The following is a 13619-nucleotide window of genomic DNA, read 5'->3' on the forward strand; positions in this document are numbered from 1 at the left end:
CCTGAAAGCAGTCATCAGAAGTCTCAGTAATCCCTGTCAAATAAAGTGTGTTCTCTTAAAAGTGGTAAGGACCCTTTTAAAAGGCCTTGTGTCCTACTTTGTTTTCAACAAACAAAAAAATGCAGGCTTAGTGTTGACATTCTAATATGATGTAATTCACCTCTATTATAGCATGTAATAATATAAATCTGTAATTACTAGATAGGAGAAAATGTCCTTGGGTATTCAGACAAATAAAAGAAATGAATAAATTTTAATCCCCAGTAAAATATATCCTTAATGATCATGGTCAATATTATTTTAATATACATGCTTTTATTATATTCATAAGCTGATCAAATCAGCAGAGGTGGAAAACTAAACTGGTTTTTAATAATCTTGCTTGCTTGTGGTGAGAGAGAAACATAGTAAAGAAAACTGCTTATTTTAATTAAGGGAAGAAACAGAAACCTTTATAGTGCTTTACATTTATAGAGGAAAAAAATCTCACCACATTAACAAATCACAGAACTGCTTGTATTGAAACTGCATGCTGTTTTGCCTCCTACATAAGTCATATTATGGAGAGAGACTTTTGAAGCAAAAGTTTTCATTACCCACTTCTACACAGAAGACTCTAAGAGCTGCATTTGCATATTTATAGAAATAGTTTCTGAATTTTATTTTTTTTTTAAAGCTGAAGAAAATAGATCTTCCTAAGTGTAACTTTACAACTTTCTTTCAAAAATTGGTCCATGGCTTACTGGATATGTAAAAATGAAATTACTAATGTGGGCCTAAAATATTATCTGTGTATATGCTGGACTCTGTACTCTGAACTTCTGCAGTTAGTAGCTCAGATCAGTACTTGTTCATGGATTGCAGGACAAAACAATTACTTGGATTACCTGATTTCACTCTGGTAGAGACAACTAGAACTCTAGGATCCTGCAGTGACTGAGCACTCTGTACTGCCATCCTTATGCAAAAGTTTTGATAAAGAGAAAATCCAAGAAAAATGTTAAATATTCTGCATCAGCAAAATGATCCAGCTGCAACTACTGATGGTTTCATCAAAATTCATCCAGTGGAGCTGTGCACCACTGGCTCTCCTGGTAGCATAAACTTGTTCTGGCTTAGACATGACATACAATTAGACTTCTCCCCACACCATCAAGAATGTAAATTGTGCAGGTAAAGTATAAACTCATTGGCATAAAGCTAATTCCTATAAAATGTCTGAAAGAGTCTCAACCAGAAAACCATGTTTATACCAGATCGTCGCTCTGCCACAGCGCTTTTGATCTGGAATTATGAGTCTTAAAACTGACTTCAGTATAATTGTTAATATATGTCTTCAGTCACACATATGTAAAAGTATATAATAATACTTTTCCCATCTCAGATATTTTGTGAATAAATACATTGCTATGGAATGTCATAAATATCCTCTATATAAACATCATCATCAATCCCATTGAACAGTGATTATACAAAGAAGAAAAATATGTTGACTACCCCCAAAGCTCCAGATTTTCTGCAATTACCTCACTAGCTTGTATGCTAAAAGCAGCATAACATGGAATTCAGTAGGGAATTTTGGCTGGGGAAGGGATAATGTGATAATGTTCTTTACAGTAGTTAGATTTGTGCTGGAAACAAGTGTATAACTCAGGGATGTTTCTATTGCAGTGGAGCAGTGCTTAGAGAGCATCAAGGCCTTTATTTCTCCTCAACTGACTCCACCAACAAGGTGCACAAGCAGCTGGGAGAGGACACAATTGGGATCACTGACCCAAGAAATTCAATATACCATGGTGTCATGCTTGGCATATAAAACTGGGGAAAGAAGGGGGAAGGACCTGGGATGTTGACTGTGATGGTGTTTGTCTTCCCAAGTCAAAGTTACACCTGATTGAGTCCTGTTTTTCTGGGATGGTTTAACACTTGCCTGCCCATGGGAAATGAGTGCATTTCTTGTCTTGCTTTGCTTGTAAGTACAGGTTTACCTATTAAACTGTTTACCTATTATTTACCTATTAAACTTGCTTTATCTCAGCTCATGTGTATTCTTACTTTTACTTTTCTAGTTCCTCCCCCTCCCACTCCAAGGAACAGTGAGTGGATGGTGCTTGGTTGCCAGCTGGACATAATCCATGACAAGGGCAATCTACTAAAATGATAATTGCAGAAAATTAGATTGCAACAAGCAATCTAGTACCACAACTAGTGGAAACTCCTGCCCCATCTGTCTAGTTTGCATACACCTGCACGTAGCTGGTGGACCCCAGAGTGCTATGAAAAGACCCTGGAAGTGTAAGGAGAAAAACATGATAATTGAGATTCACAACTTGTCATTTATTGAGAGTTTACTTATATCATATAGCACTGTTACAGAGTATATGCAGGAGTGGAAAAAAACCCTGTTTGGTTCAGCAAGTAGAGGAAAGAAGAAATTTTCTCTTACTTTAGGATGCTTTTTTGAAAGTAGTCAGGGGTTCTGCCCACTCTTGGAAAAGGGCCTGGGACTTCGTATTGCCTGTTCATCATATATAACCAGTGTCACCATATCTGCAGTTCTTAAAACTTCCTTTGCAAGAGTTCTGTAAGACAGTTTAGTTCTGCCCATTGAGGTGAAATATAACATGAAGCAGTTCACTTTAAAAATCTGAAAAAAATATTTTGAGAAGACCTGATAGTATTAGATTATTCTCATCTTCTGTTTTTCTATCTTGAAAATACTCATATAACCAGAAACTAGTTATAGCTGCAGATTCTGAATACATTAAAAAAAAATGCCATCCACTCTAAAGATTCAGAGCTGAGCCAGATGGCACATCTGACTGCCGTGTATATGAGCCACTGTACTCCTACTGCTGTGAAAATCAGAAGCTGATGCATCAGTGGATGAAGCTAGTTTACCAGGAATCTCTCTTGCAGCTCTGACCTAGGGCAGCCACTGTCTCTAAGTGGTGCAGCTAGTGCACACAGGTTTGAGTAAACATGTGGTGAAGTTGTTTTATAAGTATCACGGAAGATAAAAAACTGAGTGAAGTAAGGACCTTGAACAAAATGGAAGAAAAATGGAAGCAGAACATTGAAATGCTATGTTATTTCTTCTCTTTAACACACACGGGCACACAATAGCTCCTTCTGCACTTGGAATTCAATGCGCGTGAGTCAGCCTGTCCAATATCAGCAATTACAGCTATAAATGCAGAGCTATTATGCACTCATGTTGTGTAGCTTGGGAGTAGTCTATTCTACCGGGAACAAAAAGGTCTTGAGCAGCTTAAGGTTCTTAAGTATTCTCAAGCAGCGAGTAGGCAGTCAACTGTGCAGCCTTGCTTCACACAGCAAGAATTCAGCTCCAGCACTCTGCTCCCTGAGAAGAGCCCAGGGCCCTGCAGGAGTGACATTCTCTTGTGTGCAGCAGTACTGCAGATGAAGTCCCAGTTAACCTCCCATTTTCATCAGCAGGAAATCTTTGCACATTTTTTCTCACAGCTTCCTTTCCACAGTCATTCATTTACACTGATTTATAGCCTTCCTCACTGTCCTCCTCCTCAATTCTTCCCCCTCAATTTTTTCCTGAGGCCTGAAAAACTTAAACGTGGAAAGTACATGTTGGGTAATTAACAATCCGATTTTTTTTGCCTTCTCAGCATGGATGGGAATGACCAGGTGGATGATGCCAGTGGTCCTTTTCAGGGTGCACATCTGCTGGTGACTGGCCCAGAAAGCAGTTTTATGTGAGAAACAGAATTCAGAGCTCGTATGTGACAAATGAGAAATAAATGAGAAGCGAGGAAAGTGACCTTGTCCTCTGACCCTGACCTCTGGTCCAAGCCGAAAGGCTCAGCCCTGAACAGGGGCTGAGAACAGGGGCTAAGACAGGCTGAGAAAGCTGGAGCTGTTCAGCCTGAAGGAGAGAAGGTTGCGTAGACCTTCCAGTATCTGACGGGGGTCTACAGGGAAGCTGAACTCTTGGTCATGAAGAGAGAGATAAGATGAAGAGTAACGGGTACAAACTGAAGGAGGGGAAATTTAGTTAGGAAGAGAAATTCTTAGTGTGAGCAGCGGAGCCAGAGCCCCGTCACAAAGGGCCAAAGGTGCCGTCACTCGGCGCAGCACCACGGGCTCGCACTGCCTCCGAGCGGCACGCAGCCCCGCACAGCCCCTGGCAGACGTGTCTCCTGCGGGCCCGGGACCACCGAGCCCAGCTGCCCGCCGGCCCCTGCCGCAAACAAGCTCCCCGGGCGCCCTCAGCCGCAGCCCCCGGGGAAGCGGCCGGGGGACGCGACGAGCCGCGGGGCCGGACGAGGCGGGCCGGGCGGACGCCCACCGAGCCGGGCCGCCGCCTCGCCCCCGGGCCGGGCGGAGGGCGGAGCTGCCGGCGGGCGGAGCCGTCCGCGGCACCGCCTCCGCCGTCATCTGCCGCTGGAGCTGGGGGAGCGCGGCAGAGCCGGCCGGCAGCGGCGGGTTGGTGCCGCTCTCCGGCCTCGGGGTGCTCGGCGGGGCGCCGGCGGCGAGGGGAGCCGAGCAGGAGCCGTCTCGGTCCCGGTGCGGCCGCGGGCAGCGCGGAGCTTGCCCCGCCCCGCCCTGCCCCGCCGTGTGTCCCTGCTGCGGGCGGGCGGCGCGGCGTGCCCGGGGACTGCGGCGCGGGCTCTCCGGGTTAGTCTGATACGCTTTTATTGCTGTTCCGCTCGGCCTCGGGGAGAAGGGCTGGGGAAAGGCGGGCGGCGCAGGGCGGAGGCCGGCGGGGCCCCCGAGCCGGGCTGGGGCAGGTGATGAGGCGGCCGGCGGCGACGGGTGCTGTCCGCGCCGGGAGCCCCGCCGGCCCCCGAGGCCTGGAGCGCCGGCGAGAACGCGTCTCGCTCCCGTGCTCTGTATGTGTGTGTCTGGTGGTCTGTCTGTCTTCGTTTTGGGAGGGGGGAGATTTGTCTGTGAACTTCCACGGACTTTTAAGTCTCTTGATTGTGGGGTCGCAGCACTTTAAAGGAAAAGAGCGCCCAACAGCATGTAGGGGAATGGTGGGAGGTAGATTCCTGTATGCCTGAGGCGCTGGCCATTTCGGGGTTGAGCTCTGCCGCTGCTTTTCCAGGTGCGCACAGCCCATCCCCGTGGAGGTCCGGCTGGGCGCTGCAAGGGGAGCGGGGCTGGACTGAGACTTCTCTGCTGATTTTGCTGAGTAGAGCCGGATAGAAGGAAAGTCCTTCAATAGTAAACTTACCTGTTAGTACCATAAAGTGACTTCTGTAAAGTAGCAATCTCTCCAGTACCTTGCTTATGTAATCAGAGGCTTTTGGTTTATCCTCTGCACCCCTCTTTTCTCTTTAATGTTGCCTCTTAAAAGCTAAGCTATGCTATTGCTTTAGGAAAACTTGGCGTTGGTGTTGTTATCTCTCCCTAAGGATATGTAAATATACTTACTTCATGTTGCTTCTGAAAGGATATTGCTTAAGATGAAGAAACAGGGTTTGTTCCTTTTATTTGTTAGAGTCATGTATTTATTTAGCTGATATGACACTAGCATTTAAGTAACGTAAGGTGAAGAGGACTTAGATCAATGTTAAAACCATTTTAAGAAATTCTTCTTAAAATGAACCTAAGGAGCATTGGCAGTTCTGAAATTTATGAATGTATATTGTAGCACCCACTAGACTTTATGTAGCAATGTAAATTTATAGGATGTTTATCTCATGGTTTATTAGTGTGGAGATGCTTATAATGAAGTTCATTAAATTGTGTCTCAAAATTCTTTCATCTTCAAAGTGGAGAATACATGTTCTGATGAATGCCTAATAGAGTTGTTACTCTGACTCTCCCAAAACCTATAATAATACCTAATTTGTGACCTGTTTCTCCACCAAAATATTTTTCCTATCCATAATATGTTGGGTTTTTTCCTTATTGCCATTTCAAAGCTGATTCAGAAAATACAAAATTGAACACAATTATTCAAATCCCTTTTGCTCTTGAAGTTCAGTGTCTAATAATTAATTTATTGGGAGAAAATAAAACAGGACTGTAAATAACTTATCTTCATTATTTTTATTTTACTGTATTACATTCTTTCCTTGATTCTTCCCTTCCTGCAATTAGATAAAACAGGGAGTTGAAAATAATTCTAAGACTTGTTATTGATCCTTAAGCCATTAAAAGCAGCAAGAGATTTCTTTCTCCAAATTCATTGGATGCTAGTTGAAGGGTGCCTTTAGTTATATATTTGGATATTCTTGATATTGGAAGAATTGAAACATGTGCCTAAGAATAAGCATTTGCTCACATGTTTTACTGTAAAAGGGTGTTGTGGAATGGTGTTGATTTCTCTCTTTCTTGTCTAGCCTGTAGGGAGCAAAAGGTTTTTTTTCTTTTACTTTTGACATGAGTAGAATGGACTAGAAATTATAAAACTGCTTTCTCTGTGGCCATGTAATGTGCTCCATGTGCTGTGGAAAATGTGCTTACTGATTCCTCCAGTCCTGAACGTACTGTACCTAATCGGTGTGTTTATATTCTGTGTAACCAAGGCAGGTTAGGTGTGTTGGCATTCTTGGCTAGTTTAGAGCAGAAACTGGGTAGATGGTTACAAGGCACTGCCTCCCCCTTTCCTCCCAGCTCACATTTGGTTTTAATGGTAGATAAGAGCTGGCACAGCTTTCATGCCCTTTTCAGCACCCTGCACAATACAGTGCTGTGCTAGCAATTGCTGAGAGCCTGCCCAAAGGTTTGTCTTTCACCGTGATTGAAGACTGTATACTTCTTGGTGTTGTAGTGATTGCTTTGGTTATGTGGTCACCTCCTATGAGGAGATAGCCTGCTTAGTGGATGAGGGAAAGGCTGTGGATGTAGGCTACCTGGACTTTACTGAAGCCTTTGATACTGTCTCCCACAGCATTCCCCTGGAGAAGCTGGCAACCCATGGCTTTTCCAGCTGCCCTCTCTGCTGGTTAAACCAACTGGCTTGATGTCCATGTTTAGACAGCGGTGGTAAATTGAATTGCATCCAGATGGTGGGTAGTCACAAGAGATGTTTCCCAGTGCTCAGTCAATCTTTAAGAATTTTATTGGTGATCTGGATGAGAGGATCGAGTATGCCCTCAGTAACTTTGCAGGCAACACCAAGTTGGCTGGGAGTGTTGATCTCCTTGAGGGTAGGAGGGCTGTGCAGAGGGATGGATCTGGACAGGTTAGCTTGGTGGCCAAGGCAGGGGTATGAGGTTCAACATGCCATGCCAGGTCCTGCACTTGGGTCACGGCAGCTCCATCAAGTGCTACAGGCTGGTGAAGAGTGGCTGGAAAGGGGCCCAATGAAAAAGGGCTTGGAGATGCTGGTCAACAGCAGCTGAACGCAAGCCAGTGTGTGTATCTGGGTGGCCAAGAAGGCCCCTGGCATTCTGGCCTGTACCAACAGTAGTGTGACCAGCAGGACTGGGGCAGGGATTGTCCCCCTGTACTCAGCACTGCTGAGCCCACACCTCAAGTCCTGTGCTCAGTTCTGTGCCCCTCACTGCAGGACAGACATTGAGGTGCTGGAAGGTGTCCACAGCAGGGCAACAGAGCTGGGGAAGGCTCTGGAGCACAAGTCCTGTGAGGAGTGGCTGGGGGAGCTGGGGTTGTTCAGCCTGGAGAAGAAGAGGATCAGGGGAGTGCAAAGGAGACTGAAAGGAAGGTGTAGCAAGTGGGAGTCGTTCTATTCTCTCAGGTAACAATTGGGCAAGCAGAAAAGGCCTTAAGCTGTGCTAAGGAAGGTTTAGATGAGGTATTAGGAAAAATTTATTCTCTGGAAAGGTGGTCAGACATTGGAATCATCATGCCTGGATGTGTTCAAAAGATGGGTAGACATGGATCAGCGGTGGACCTGGCACAGTCAGGCTAACAGCTGGACTCAGTGACCCTAAGTGTCTTTTCCAACCTAAATGGTTCTAAGATTCTATTGCTTGTGATATGATTGTGTGATGTGCTTATGATGTTATTATGTGATGGCCATATTTGAAATTTATCTATTGTAGAAGTTAAAAAGCAAACTTCAATGATCAGGCAAAATAAAATGTGAATTTAGAGCATATTGATGAGCAGTTGGGTATTTATTTTATTGATTAAAACCTCATATTGCCTGATAGCAAGCTCTACATAAGTTAATGCAAAGGAATGTTTTTTCAAGTTAAAGACTTTGCTGGCATAGCAAGCAGGAATTGGAACGATGGTTTTCATGTCTTCTCTGCTGACATCCTGCCATTCAGTGCGAAGTACTGAATGGATCATTCCTTCTCTAAGTGCAATTTGTATTTGAATCAGTTTTATACTATCCACTACTTGTTATAGGCTCACAGCACTGGTACTCTGAATTTTATTTTCTCTAAATAGATCAAGTGTTGACACTGTTGAGGCAGGATGGGAATTAATAGACTTTGTTCAGAAGGCTGAGAGTATAACTGATTTATTTCAAAATACATCACTCTTTATAGAGAGCTTCATCCAGACCAATTCCATTGGTCCTGAAGTAAAAACATGTCAAATCATTGGTGTGCAGTGAATTATGCACAATGGCAAACTTATCTCTAAACGATGTGAACAAGAGAGATAAAGAACCTTATTTACATTCTTCTCAACTGTTTCTCAGCCTTCTGCCTGGTTAGAAACTTTCGGTTTCCCTCTGAGAATACCCACAAAGTGTCTAATTTGTTGTTGCAGACTACTGTTGTGGTTATGTGGTCATGTGTATTGTCTTATTCTTCACATTTTTACAGTCCTGAAAGACCTTTCCTCCTTGTATGTGAGGAAGAAAATTGAAGTCCTCCTTCAGTGAGCTGGAGTTTCCATTTTTTTACGTTCCTTCTTCATTCTCTAGCTGTGACTGGAAAACCATATCAACCTGTTGCAAGGTGCAATTTACTATTTTATTGTTATTTCCTCCTTGCAGTAAAGCTGGTCTGTTTTATTTGTCATCAGTGAAGTAGGAGGAAGTTGCACTTGCATTGTTTATTTTCACTCTTGTCTAGATGTGCTTGTGTTTTGTGTTTTGAAATATGAAATTTTAAAGTAAGAGTAAGCTCACAGTAGTTTCTTCAGTGTGTCACAGCTATCAGCTGCATCATAATCAAAAAATTAAGTTACTTGGAAAATATTTTGTGATGCTGTGTATTTGCATAGTCATAGGATGTTTCTGTCTAGTAAAGCAGGTGCTGGATGATGGCCGTTTCAGTAGCTGTGTTCATTTTTGTTGCTAGCTCTTTTAGCTCAAGATTCATGTATTTTGTGATTGCATGCCATCTGGGCCACCCCCTGTTTGGTACATTCTGGTTTTTTATATGATCCTTGTTATTGCAGTATTTTAAATTCTATAGATAGTGATGTACCTTCTAAAATTCTCTTTAAGATCAGAGAACACACATATTACACACCCTGGAGCTGAGGCACAGAAGCTGAAAGACTCATTCAGTGCTGCATAAGAAATGTTTGACTGCAGATCAAGATCCATTGTTGGTAAGAGGATTTTTATTCTCTTCAAAAGGAGACCAGTTTACTGTGAATCATAAAACTCATCATGAAAAAAAAAAGTGTTGGGCTTCTGGAATCAGGTTCCACTTGGCTCCTTTTATCTTTGTCAAACTTAGAATTTGGCAGTATTTTGGCAAGGGAAAATATAAATTGAAAAGTCTGTCTTGATGTCCTTTTGTGGAGTTTTTAGTTTATGACCACAATTATATTATACATTATGAACACAAATGCAAAGATCCTTTAATTGCAGAAATACTTAAAATCAATACCCTTCAACAGTAGAAATCTTGGTGTAATTTGCAGCAGTTGACAGTTATTAAGCCTTGCTAAACAGCTCCAGAAACTTAACAGTGCCATTTGAGCTGAAGAAAGCTGCTGCCGTTTAAGATTACAGCTTGGTGAGCAGTGCAGTTTAATGACACATTGCCTTCAGCATCAAACAAAGCTGGCTAAAAATGCTACAAGTGTTATGGCAGTTTGCCACTTTTCTGGCTGTGGTTGCACAACTGTTGGTAAGGCTTTGTGATAGTATCGGATCACTGAACAGATCTGAATTAAAAATAACTTTGCAAGAACAAAAGAAACCAGCGTGATGATGGGCAGCTGTCGTTCAACTGGCTCTTTAGCTGGGGCAATTTGCAGGTTCAACCCACATTTGTGGGGTTGTGCTGCAGTGGGTGGGTTGTAAATGGCAGGGGACAGGTGTAAGAGAAGGAATTGATAATTTCTTATGCTCTTGACAAGATGATTGAGTGCGTGAAATTGCTGTTTGTGTTCATTTGATCTAGTCAAGAGAGAGAAACTTGTTGCTTGGTTTTTAACAGCTTGGTACTGCCTTGCCCCCAGCCTGAATATCACTTTCTGTGCCCATCAGGATTGTGTTGTTGTTGTTGTTTTGGTTTTTTCCTTCCTTGTTGCTGATACTTTGTAGCAAAATTAGCTACTTTTACTACTCCAGCAAAGCCCATGATCAGATCAGTGTGTGCCAAGGGAGAGAATGGACTGGATTCTCCTCGCACTGTGTGCAGAGATTCCCATCCTTTGCTATCTGGGGAAATAATTTGCTTTTTTTCTTCTGGTGAGTTTGTTTTCACAAGAAGTTCTTGGCCTGAATACTTGGTCTGTAGTGAATCAGCTAAATGCCAGAGGATAGATCCATGCAGCTAGATGATACCTTAACTATAGGGGAGCTACAGGACAGACAGTCTCACCTCTGTGCCCAGCAAAATCAGGGTATAGATCCTCCTGGGAATGTGCTCTGGTGCATGGAAAATAAAGATATATTTGGTACCAGCCAACATAGCTTCACTAAGGGCAAACTGTACCTGAAAAATTTGATGGCCTTCTATAACAGGGTTATAGAGCAACTGACACCCCTTACCTGGACTTACACAAAACATTGCCACTGTTCCTTATCTCTAAACTGAGGAGACGTGGATTTATTAGGTGGACCTCTTGTTGGATAAGGAATTGGCTGGATGATTGCACTCAAGCAGCTGCAGTCAATGGCTCAATGTCCAAGTGGAGGGCAGTGATGAGTGGTGTCCTCAGGGGCTGGTATTGGGACTGGAGCTATTTAGCAGCTTTGTTGGTGACAGGGAGCATAGGACGGAGTGCACCCTCAGCAGCTGTGCTGATAACACCAAACTTGTGATGTCAACATGCTGGAGGGCAGGGGTGGCATCCAGTGGGACTGTGGCAGCCATATGTGAATCTCATGTAGGTCCTGCATGGGGCTTTTGTCAATTCCAAGCAGAAATACAGGCTGAGAGGAGAATGGATTAAGAGCAGCCCTGGGTAGAAAGACTTGTGGTTGCTGGTTGATGAGGGGCTGGACATGACTGGGCAATGTGTACTTGCAGCCCAACCACATCCTGGGCTGCATTCAAAGCAGGATGGCCAGCAGGGCATTGGAGGGGATTCTGCCCCTCTGCTCTGTTGAGACCCCACCTGCAGTGCTGCATCCAGCTCTGGGGTCCTAGCACAGGAAGGACATGGACCTGTTGGAGAGAGTCAGGAGGAGAGCCATGAAGATAATGTGGGGGACTGGAAGTACTCTCCTCTGAAGACAAGCTGGGGATGTTGAGCCTGAAACAGAGAAGGTTCTGGGGAGACCTTAGGGCAGCCTTCCAATATCTAAAGGGGGTAAGAGAGTTGGTTAAATTGAACGCTTGATGAGGTCATGTAGTCATACGACAATGGGGAATGGCTTTAAACTGAAAGAGGGTAGGTTTAGATTAAGTATTACAAGTAAATTCTGTACTTTGAGGGTGATGAGGCATGGGAACAGGTTGTTCAGAGAAATAGTGGATGCTTTGTCCCTGAAAGTGTTCAAGGCCAGGTTGGAAGGGGCATTGAGCAACCTGGTCTGGTGGAAGGCGTCCCTGGTCTGCCTATGGCTAGTGGGGTTGGAACTAGATAGTGTTTAAAAATGCTTTTGATCCAAACCATTCTGTGATTCTGTGATTAATTGTAGGAGGGGTATGTCCATCACTCTCCAGGTCTCAGTGTAGCTATTCTCAACAGCAGCAGTGGGGGGAGCAGGGAGATACCAGCAGCAGCAGCCTGATGGTGGTCCCAGGTCTGTACCAAGGCTGGCAACCTGTGCTAGCTGCTGGTCTGTGTCTGCAGCTCTTGCTGAGTGTCATGTGTAGAAAAGTTTCCCAGTGCTGGAATAGCATTGCCATTTAGTTATGGAAAAAATCTTGTGAAGTCTCCTGCCCTTAGCCGCTGGACCATGACAGCCAGTAAATGTTTGCTTTTGGATTCATTACAAACTGTTGTTTCTTCCCCAAATCTTTTTTTTTTTTTTTTTGGTTCATGAAGAGGCCTAACTGAATGAGATAGCACATCTCAAACTGTGGTTTGCTCAATGGCAATTACTCACAGGCTGTATGTCAAATGGCTTTTTGTTGGTTTCCTGAAGATTTCTGCTGATCTATGAGTGATTTGGAGGGATGTTTGTAATCTGTTGGCTTACAAAATTTGGGAAATGTGAACTTTTTGTTAATCTTTTTTTTACCCTAGTGAACTCAGTTGCTGGTAAAACATTTAAAACACTCATGAGCCAAAAAATTTGGAAGAAGACAGGTTTCTATCTGGGTAGTGTAAAAATCCATTGCAGCTACCAGTTCTGTCTATCTCCAATTAGAAGATTAATGAAAATATTTATTTTGGGTCAAAGGAACAGTCTTCATGGCTATGTACCTTCTCTAACCCAAGCTGTAAAGTTGCATTATTAAAACAGAGCTGAGAAATTTGAGAGGCTCTTATTAGAGCTATATTGAAAATCTTCAAAGTATGATTGAGCTAAATTGTAAGATTCTGAGATATCCTGGTTACTGCTAAGATAACTTCCTGGTGTCCACAGATGCTCACCCTTTTTATACCTAATTATAGTCTTAGTCTTAATGTGTTGTAAGAGGTTTTTGACAGGAGTAATGCAGTAGCCATTGAGACCATGGCTATATTGAGTTTGGCAAGGGGCACTACACATGATCAAAACTATCTCAGATAAGAACACCATTTCAGTAGTGCTGTCTGAGTTAAGATTTTGGATACTGTATTACTTAGTTACTTCGGTGTCAAATTTGACATTCAAAACTCCGTGAAGGGGTGAGTCAGCTGTGTTGTAATCCTTTCTCTTTAGTGTTTGTTTCTCTTCCTCTAGGGTTTTACAAATTTGAAAAGACTTGCTACTGATTTGTCTGAATATACAAATATTTCTGTATGCATAATTCTAACAAAACATTGCTAAGAAAATATATAGTCCTATTCAGCCTTTTCCTCCAGTATGTTTGCTGACTGTATTGGGAGAGATGTATCTGGGGATGGAGGGGTGAAAATTGCCTTCTAGGCTGTTGGAAAGGTAGCCATGCAGTGTATTCTTTTGGAGTATGAGTCAAGGTAAAGATCACTATACCTTGACTCTCTTCATTGTGCAATGCATATGCAGCAGAGCCACACCTGCAGGTGCTTATTGGGATCTCGATATTTATTTGCGTTATGTTTTATGTGTGATTCTTCACTAAGCAGAGGAGACAGTCTGGTGTGGAGATTGCCTCTTCTTACTCAGCTGACCCAGCTCCTGATCACCAAGCTGCAGAGAGATTCAGTGGTGTTTCTGTGGTTAAACA

General features: G+C 43.4%; 1 protein-coding gene across 13 annotated transcripts in view; it reads left to right on the forward strand.

Annotated features, from left to right (window-relative positions):
* The first annotated feature begins 4445 nt into the window (after nucleotides 1-4445).
* PIP5K1B (phosphatidylinositol-4-phosphate 5-kinase type 1 beta) overlaps nucleotides 4446-13619 on the forward strand; it is a 97836-nt gene continuing 88662 nt past the window's right edge. For 4 of the 13 annotated variants that reach the window (XM_021530504.4, XM_021530503.4, XM_085567567.1 and 1 more), the window contains exons 1-3: nucleotides 4448-4653; nucleotides 8733-8867; nucleotides 9362-9468. The gene's annotated coding sequence lies outside the window, so the exon portion shown is untranslated. Of the gene's footprint in view, nucleotides 4654-8732; nucleotides 8868-9361; nucleotides 9469-13619 lie in introns of all 13 variants that reach the window. The other 9 variants (XM_021530509.4, XM_085567568.1, XM_085567562.1 and 6 more) reach the window with 5 other exon arrangements.

Source organism: Lonchura striata, chromosome Z, assembly GCF_050655825.1.
Source record: "Lonchura striata isolate lonStrDom1 chromosome Z, ASM5065582v1, whole genome shotgun sequence".
Taxonomy (NCBI): Eukaryota; Metazoa; Chordata; class Aves; order Passeriformes; family Estrildidae; genus Lonchura; species Lonchura striata.